This window comes from Oncorhynchus masou, chromosome 2 (assembly GCF_036934945.1).
Source record: "Oncorhynchus masou masou isolate Uvic2021 chromosome 2, UVic_Omas_1.1, whole genome shotgun sequence".
Lineage (NCBI taxonomy): Eukaryota > Metazoa > Chordata > Actinopteri > Salmoniformes > Salmonidae > Oncorhynchus > Oncorhynchus masou.
In genome coordinates, this window is record NC_088213.1 from 10,984,808 (window position 1) to 10,995,099 (window position 10,292).

The window sequence follows — 10,292 nt, forward strand, 5'->3', positions numbered from 1 at the left end:
AGAGATTCAATTCCCACTCAACTCCTACAGGTTTTAACAACAACCCACTCAAATCCTACAGGTTTGAACAACAACCCACTCAAATCCTGCAGGTTTTAACAACAACCCACTCAAATCCTGCAGGTTTTAACAACAACCCACTCAACTCCTACAGGTTTTAACAACAACCCACTCAATAATGCTGTTTGAATGCAAACCACGTCACTGGGTTTCGAATTTTTGTATGTAAAATCTCCTTCAGCGATCAGTGAAAATTAAAAGCATCTGCGTTGGCCGGGAATCGAACCCGGGTCAACTGCTTGGAAGGCAGCTATGCTCACCACTATACCACCAACGCAACTGTAGAAAAAGGAATTCAACAGGGGAATTGTAGGTTTGTGTCAAGTGTTTCAAGGATAACTCTCTCGCTCTCGCTTGGATATTGGACTTTCATGGTGAAACCTGCTTATGTATTGAGTCCACCACACACTGAGATGGAGGAACACAACACTACACACTGAGATGGAGGAACAAACACTACACACTGAGATGGAGGAACAAAACCCTACACTGAGATGGAGAAACAAAACACTCCACACTGAGATGGAGGAACAAAACACTACACACTGAGATGGAGGAACAAAACACTACACACTGAGATGGAGGAACAAAACACTACACACTGAGATGGAGGAACAAAACACTACACACTGAGATGGAGGAACATAACACTACACTGAGATGGAGGAACAAAACACTACACACTGAGATGGAGGAACAAAACACTACACACTGAGATGGAGGAACAAAACACTACACACTGAGATGGAGGAACAAACACTACACACTGAGATGGAGGAACAAAACACTACACTGAGATGGAGGAACAAAACACTACACTGAGATGGAGGAACAAAACACTCCACACTGAGATGGAGGAACAAACACTACACACTGAGATGGAGGAACAAAACACTACACACTGAGATGGAGGAACAAAACACTACACACTGAGATGGAGGAACAAACACTACACACTGAGATGGAGGAACAAAACACTACACTGAGATGGAGGAACAAAACACTCCACACTGAGATGGAGGAACAAACACTACACACTGAGATGGAGGAACAAACACTACACACTGAGATGGACACTGAGATGGAGGAACAAAACACTACACACTGAGATGGAGGAACAAAACACTACACACTGAGATGGAGGAACAAAACACTACACACTGAGATGGAGGAACAAACACTACACACTGAGATGGAGGAACAAAACACTACACACTGAGATGGAGGAACAAAACACTACACTGAGATGGAGGAACAAAACACTACACACTGAGATGGAGGAACAAAACACTACACTGAGATGGAGGAACAAAACACTACACACTGAGATGGAGGAACAAACACTACACACTGAGATGGAGGAACAAACACTACACACTGAGATGGAGGAACAAAACACTACACACTGAGATGGAGGAACACAACACTACACTGAGATGGAGGAACAAAACACTACACACTGAGATGGAGGAACAAAACACTACACTGAGATGGAGGAACAAAACACTACACACTGACATGGAGGAACAAAACACTACACACTGAGATGGAGGAACAAAACACTACACACTGAGATGGAGAAACAAAACACTACACACTGAGATGGAGGAACAAAACACTACACACTGAGATGGAGGAACAAAACACTACACACTGAGATGGAGGAACAAAACACTACACACTGAGATGGAGGAACAAAACACTACACTGAGATGGAGGAACAAAACACTACACACTGAGATGGAGGAACAAAACACTACACACTGAGATGGAGGAACAAAACACTACACACTGAGATGGAGGAACAAAACACTACACACTGAGATGGAGGAACAAAACACTACACACTGACATGGAGGAACAAAACACTACACTGAGATGGAGGAACAAAACACTACACACTGAGATGGAGGAACAAAACACTACACTGAGATGGAGAAACAAAACACTACACTGAGATGGAGGAACAAAACACTACACTGAGATGGAGGAACAAAACACTACACTGAGATGGAGGAACAAAACACTACACACTGAGATGGAGGAACAAAACACTACACTGAGATGGAGGAACAAAACACTACACTGAGATGGAGGAACAAAACACTACACACTGAGATGGAGGAACAAAACACTACACTGAGATGAAGGAACAAAACACTACACACTGAGATGGAGGAACAAAACACTACACACTGAGATGGAGAAACAAAACACTACACACTGAGATGGAGAAACAAAACACTACACACTGAGATGGAGAAACAAAACACTACACTGAGATGGAGAAACAAAACACTACACACTTAGATGGAGGAACAAAACACTACACACTGAGATGGAGGAACAAAACACTACACACTGAGATGGAGGAACAAAACACTACACACTGAGATGGAGGAACAAAACACTACACACTGAGATGGAGGAACAAAACACTATACACTGAGATGGAGGAACAAAACACTACACACTGAGATGGAGGAACAAAACACTACACTGAGATGGAGGAACAAAACACTACACACTGAGATGGAGGAACAAAACACTACACACTGAGATGGAGGAACAAAACACTACACTGAGATGGAGAAACAAAACACTACACTGAGATGGAGGAACAAAACACTACACACTGAGATGGAGGAACAAAACACTACACTGAGATGGAGAAACAAAACACTACACTGAGATGGAGGAACAAAACACTACACTGAGATGGAGGAACAAAACACTACACTGAGATGGAGAAACAAAACACTACACACTGAGATGGAGGAACAAAACACTACACACTGAGATGGAGGAACAAAACACTACACACTGAGATGGAGGAACAAAACACTACACTGAGATGGAGGAACAAAACACTACACTGAGATGGAGGAACAAAACACTACACTGAGATGGAGAAACAAAACACTACACACTGAGATGGAGAAACAAAACACTACACACTGAGATGGAGAAACAAAACACTACACTGAGATGGAGAAACAAAACACTACACACTGAGATGGAGGAACAAAACACTACACACTGAGATGGAGGAACAAAACACTACACACTGAGATGGAGGAACAAAACACTACACACTGAGATGGAGGAACAAAACACTATACACTGAGATGGAGGAACAAAACACTACACACTGAGATGGAGGAACAAAACACTACACTGAGATGGAGGAACAAAACACTACACACTGAGATGGAGGAACAAAACACTACACACTGAGATGGAGGAACAAAACACTACACACTGACATGGAGGAACACAACACTACACACTGAGATGGAGGAACACAACACTACACACTGAGATGGAGGAACACAACACTACACTGAGATGGAGGAACAAAACACTACACACTGAGATGGAGAAACAAAACACTACACACTGAGATGGAGAAACAAAACACTACACACTGAGATGGAGAAACAAAACACTACACACTGAGATGGAGGAATAAAATATTAAACTGTGGTCCTGCCTGTAGCTCAGTTGGTAGGTCATGGTGCTTGCAAAATGTGGATAGTTTGTTTGATTCCCGGGACCACCCATATGTAAAAAGTGTGCGCTCATGACTGTAAGTCGCTTCGGATACAAGTGTCTACAAAATGCCATATTTATTATTATAGGTGATAAACATTTGAATCTGTATTCAATGTGAAATAACTGTAAGGCTTGAGAAGAACAGTAAATATTCTTCTTGTCTTGTTGTCTTCCGTCTCTGACCACCAATCTGAAACAACTTGATTGCTGTTAAGAATATTGCTGCTACCCATCCGATGTCAGCTGAGGCCACAGCTGCATCCAGCAAGGCACAACGTTGTGGAAATTTCATGTAAAAAAAAGATGTAGAACCAACATGTCTCAGACTTAGAGAACACGGGATCATGCAGCTGAAGTGCACAACCAGCTGGGGGCGCTGTTAGCACAGAACTTCAGGCTTGATTCAATCCGATCTGCTTTAGCCGACATCAGCACAGCGGTTGTTGAGGCGGTGCCGGAGGTGGAACGGCATTAGAGCTGTCAAATCCACAAGTGTATCCTGGCATTATACCTAAAGCGGAAATAGCCATTGGCTGCACATAGTGGCATTAAGATAAATCTCATGCAGCCGTGTTTACAAGTTCGAAATACCGGAATGTGAGATGTAATCTACACCTGGGGGTTAGGCTGATACAAATCCTCATTCATTTGTTTAATACATTTCTATTTGAGCTTCCGAATTCCCATATAGCCTACACTTTCTCGTTCACAACTTGTAACACGAGTGGGGTGGGTGTGGCTTCATGACAATGATCACAATAGCTGCTGCTCACTGATTTGACTGTTCCACCTGCCAAAACATCAGCTATGTGGTGTCGGCTATCGCCGGTTAATGATCTGATTTAATCTCAGTGTTTTTAATAAAAGGTTAAGGCAATGTTTTTAAAAGTGTAGTTACATTGTTACTACACAGGTTTAAGCACAACATTCTATAAAGTGTTAAACAGTTGTTCATATTTAACTTGCAATAATCTCACATCAGGGATAATATGTAAATCAATGTTTCCCAAACTTTTTATAGTCCTCAAACATTCAACCTCCAGCTGTGTACCCCCTCTTGCACCAGGGTCAGCGCGCTCCAGCTGTGTACCCCCTCGAGCACCAGGGTCAGCGCGCTCCAGCTGTGTACCCCCTCTAACACCAGGGTCAGCGCACTCCAGCTGTGTACCCCCTCTAGCACTAGGGTCAGCGCACCTCAGCTGTGTACCCCCTCTAGCACCAGGGTCAGCGCGCTCCAGCTGTGTACCCCCTCTAGCAACAGGGTCAGCGCGCTCCAGCTGTGTACCTCCTCTAGCACCATGGTCAGCACACTCCAGCTGTGTACCCCCTCTAGTACCAGGGTCAGCACACTCCAGCTGTGTACCCCCTCTAGCACCATGGTCAGCACACTCCAGCTGTGTACCCCCTCTAAGCACCAGGGTCAGCGCGCTCCAGCTGTGTACCCCCTCTACCACCAGGGTCAGCACACTCTCAAATGTTGTTTTTTGCCATCATTGTAAGCCTGCCACACCCACACACTATAAAATACATTTATTAAACATAAGAATAAGTGTGAGTTTTTGCCACAACCTGACTCGTAAGAAGAGCTCTTATAGGACCAGGGCACAAATAATAATATAATGATAGTAATACATCATTTTGCTCTTTATTTAACCACCTTACATATAAAACCTTATTTGTTCATCGAAAATTGTGATTAACTCACCACATGTTAATAAGGTTGTGCTTGAAAGGAGGCACATAACTCTGCAATGTTGGGTTGTATTAGAGAACCTCAGTCTTAAATCATTTTCCACACACAGTCTGTGGCTGTATTTAGTTTTTATGCTAGTGAGGGCCGAGAATCCACTCTCACACAGGTACGTGGTTGCAAAAGGCTTCAGTGTCTTAACAGCACGATTTGCCAAGGCAGGATACTCTGAGTGCAGTCCTTTCCAGAAATCTGTCAGTGGCTTCTGATTAAATTCAATTTTCACAGAACCGCTTGTGGCAATTTTGATGAGGCTCTCTTGTTCAGATATCGGTAAGTGGACTGGAGGAAGGGCATGAAAGGGGTAACGAATCCAGTTGTTTGTGTCATCCGTTTCGGGGAAGTACTTGCGTAATTGCGCATTCAACTCACTCAGGTGCTTCGCTATATCACATTTGACATTGTCCATAAGCTTGAGTTCATTTGCACACAAAAAAATCAAACAATGATGGAAAGACCTGTGTGTTGTCCTTGTTAATGCTGACAGAGAAGTGCTCCAACTTAATAATCATAGCCTCAATTTGGTCCCGCACATTGAATATAGTTGCGGCGAGACCCTGTACTATTGATTCAGATCCTTCAGGCGAGAAAAAACATCACCCAGAAAGGCCAGTCGTGTGAGGAACTTGTCATCATGCAAGCGGCTAGACAAGTGACAATGATGGTCGGTAAAGAAAACTTTAATCTCGTCTCTCAATTCAAAATAACGTGTCAATACTTTGCCCCTTGATAACCAGCGCACGTCTGTATGTAAAAGTCTGTATGAAAAAGCGTTACATGGTCGCTGTCCATATCATTGCATAGTGCAGAAAATACACGAGAGTTCAGGGGCCTTGTTTTAACAAAGTTAGACATTTTCACTGTAGTGTTGAAAACGTCTTTCAAGCTGTCAGGCATTCCCTTGGCAGCAAGAGCCTCTCGGTGGATGCTGCAGTGAACCCAAGTGGCATCGGGAGCAACTGCTTACATGCGCATTACCACTCCACTATGTCTCCCTGTCATGGCTTTTGCGCCATCAGTACAGATACCAACATGAGCAGCAGCTACGTTTGGCTACATACGGACCATAAGTGGAATTCCCGCGAGAGAGTAACGGTTAATTTGATTGGAAGGTAATTATTTTTTATAGGCTACCTGTTGTTATTTCACAACACACTAGATGGTTTAATTTGATTTCTGGCAGTGAAACGAGGCCACTCAGGTGTGAAAAAATACTCACTCAAAAGTATATCCCCTTTGGAAAATATAAATGGACTATTTGAAAATGTGAAGAAAAAAATATCTATAAAGGAAATACAGTTGAAGTGGGAAGTTTACATACACCTCAGCTAAACACATTTAAACTCAGTTTTTCACAATTCCTGACATTTAATCCTAGTACAAATTCCTTGTTTTAGGTCATTTAGGATCACCACTTTATTTTAAGAATGTGAAATGTAAGAATAATAGTAGAGAGAATGATTTATTTCAGCTTGTATTTCTTTCATCACATTCCCTGTGGTTCAGAAGTTTACATACACTCAATTAGTATTTGGTAGCATTGCCTTTAAATTGTTTAACTTGGGTCAAACATTTCGGGTAGCCTTCCATAAGCTTCCCACAATACGTTGGATGAATTTTGGCCCATTCCTGCTGACAGAGCTGGTGTAACTGAGTCAGGTTTGTAGGCCTCCTTGCTCGCACACACTTTTTCAGTTCTGCCCACAAATGTTCTATAGGATAGAGGTCAGGGCTTTGTGATGGCCAATACACTGACTTTGTTGTCCTTAAGCCATTTTGCCACAACTTTGGAAGTATGCTTGGTGTGGAGTGGTTAAAAAAGAAAGTTTTAATGACTCCAACCTAAGTGTATGTGAACTTCAACTGTATATAATTTTTAATATGAACCACATTTTTATTTGGCGTACCCCCAAAGGCATTCCCCCAGTTTGGGAACACCTGATGTAAATGAACCTTCTATGCCAGGAATCAAACCCAGGATGACTGCTTGGAAGGCAGCTATGCTCACCTCTATACCACCATCGCTCAGTACCAACACCACCACGAGGCAGAGACTCACAACATTCCTACCCAGAATTCACATGGGGAAATGGAGGCCTGATGGTTCATTGTAGGCCAAGTGAGTTTTTGCTGACACATCTTATGACAGACAGAGTGAGAAGGAGTGGAGGAAGACGGAGGAAGCAGGGGAACATATAGCCAGCTATCAGCCTCCTCAACTCAGACTGAGGAAGCAGGGGAACAGATAGCCAGCTATCAGCCTCCTCAACTCAGACTGAGGAAGCAGGGGACCAGATAACCAGCTATCAGCCTCCTCAACTCATACTGAGGAAGCAGGGGACCAGATAGTTGGCTATCTGCCTCCTCAACTCATACTGAGGAAGCAGGGGAACAGATAGCCACCTATCTGCCTCCTCAACTCAGACTGAGGAAGCAGGGGAACATATAGCCAGCTATCAGCCTCCTCAACTCATACTGAGGAAGCAGGGGAACATATAGCCAGCTATCAGCCTCCTCAACTCATACTGAGGAAGCAGGGGAACAGATAGCCAGCTATCAGCCTCCTCAACTCACTGTCAAATACACTCTACTTTGTGCGTCTGTGTCTTTATGATCAAATGGGCTACTTGGAAAACTCAATACTGGATTGGTCATTTTCTCTCTTTTCTCCTCACCTTGTAAGTCTGTGGGATGGGCCCTGGTCAGGAGTAGTGTACAAAGTAGTCAATAGTGTGTCTTGTAAGTCTGTGGGATGGGCCCTGGTCAGGAGTAGTGTACAAAGTAGTCAGTAGTGTGTCTTGTAAGTCTGTGGGATGGGCCCTGGTCAGGAGTAGTGTACAAAGTAGTCAATAGTGTGTCTTGTAAGTCTGTGGGATGGGCCCTGGTCAGGAGTAGTGTACAAAGTAGTCAATAGTGTGTCTTGTAAGTCTGTGGGATGGGCCCTGGTCAGGAGTAGTGTACAAAGTAGTCAATAGTGTGTCTTGTAAGTCTGTGGGATGGGCCCTGGTCAGGAGTAGTGTACAAAGTAGTCAGTAGTGTGTCTTGTAAGTCTGTGGGATGGGCCCTGATCAGGAGTAGTGTACAAAGTAGTCAATAGTGTGTCTTGTAAGTCTGTGGGATGGGCCCTGGTCAGGAGTAGTGTACAAAGTAGTCAATAGTGTGTCTTGTAAGCCAGTCTGAGGGGCCCTAGTCAGAGGTAGTGTAGAATATAGGGAATAGGGTGCCATTTGTGGTGTAGACTTGGTCTGCAGGCTGGCGGTGAGGTGGTGGATGTGATACTCCAGGAGGATGGAGAGCAGGCCACACATCTAGCAGAACCACCAGCCCATCCTGGAGACATCACACACAGATACTGTATACTGTATAGATACTGTATACTGTATGACTTCACAGAGAAGAAGGGAGGTTTATCTCTATTTAAAACAGGCTGGAATAGGACCTCTACAAGGCTGTTAGATATGACCTCGCAGTGAAGAAGGGAGCTTTATCTCTATTTAAAACAGACTGGAATAGGAAATCTACAAGACTGTTAGATACTGTATGACCTCACAGTGAAGGGAGCTATATCTCTATTTAAACAGACTTGAATAGGAACTCTACAAGGCTGTTAGATATGACCTCACAGTGAAGGGAGCTATATCTCTATTTAAACAGACTTGAATAGGAACTCTACAAGGCTGTTAGATATGACCTCACAGTGAAGGGAGCTTTCTCTCTATTTAAACAGACTATAATAGGAACTCTACAAGGCTGTTAGATATGACCTCACAGTGAAGGGAGATGTTGTGTGTAAAGGGTGATCAAAGAGATTGACTCCATGCTTCCCTGTTCACACACAGCCGTCTCTCTCTCTGACACACACACACACACACCCTAAGAGGGTTGCACTTTGGCTCTGGGTGTTAGACCTCAACTCTGGAAGTGTCTGTAAATAAATGGTTTTGCCACTGTAGCCAGACATTCCCCGAGGCTGTGGAGCCAGCTTAGCCACAATCTGCTAGCGTAACAACTACCGCTACTCAGCCAACAGAGAACTGCTGCGGAGCCAGCTTAGCCACAAGCTGCTAGCGTAACAACTACCGCTACTCAGCCAACAGAGAACTGCTGCGGAGCCAGCTTAGCCACAAGCTGCTAGCGTAACAACTACCGCTACTCAGCCAACAGAGAACTGCTGAGGAGCCTGCTTAGCCACAAGCTGCTAGCGTAACAACTACCGCTACTCAGCCAACAGAGAACTGCTGCGGAGCCAGCTTAGCCACAAGCTGCTAGCGTAACAACTACCGCTACTCAGCCAACAGAGAACTGCTGCGGAGCCAGCTTAGCCACAAGCTGCTAGCGTAACAACTACCGCTACTCAGCCAACAGAGAACTGCTGTGGAGCCAGCTTAGCCACAAGCTGCTAGCGTAACAACTACCGCTACTTAGCCAACAGAGAACTGCTGAGGAGCCTGCTTAGCCACAAGCTGCTAGCGTAACAACTACCGCTACTCAGCCAACAGAGAACTGCTGAGGAGCCTGCTCGCACCCCACTGCTTTCAATGCTACGCATCTAAAAGTAACTTTCCATAGATTCCAAACTGTTTAATCTCATTATTTCATGTATAATGATGGCCAAATGGGCGATGTAGAAGTATTGGCCCGTATACAGTAACACTGTTCTATGGTTAAAGAGTGAAAATGAATTTGATTGAGCCTGTGCAATATGTTGACCAATTGGTATTCCATGGACTTTGGAGGGTTAAGTAAAATATATTAGAGAAAGGAGTGTTCTCTCTCTACCTCTCCCTCTCTACCTCTCTCTATATATATATATTCCTTGAAGGTTTGAAATATGTCCCTGCCCTCTCAAACAATATTTGACTTAGATTAAATGATAAGATCAACTCAGCACCCAAACACTTAAAAACAGTCTCAAAACACTTAAACA

General features: G+C 43.9%; 1 non-coding gene across 1 annotated transcript; it reads right to left on the reverse strand.

The window, feature by feature from the left end:
- Positions 1-265: 265 nt before the first annotated feature.
- trnag-ucc (transfer RNA glycine (anticodon UCC)) lies at positions 266-337 on the reverse strand. Its single transcript has one exon. It is a non-coding gene; the product is annotated as a tRNA-Gly (tRNA).
- Between the last annotated feature and the right edge of the window lie 9,955 nt (positions 338-10,292).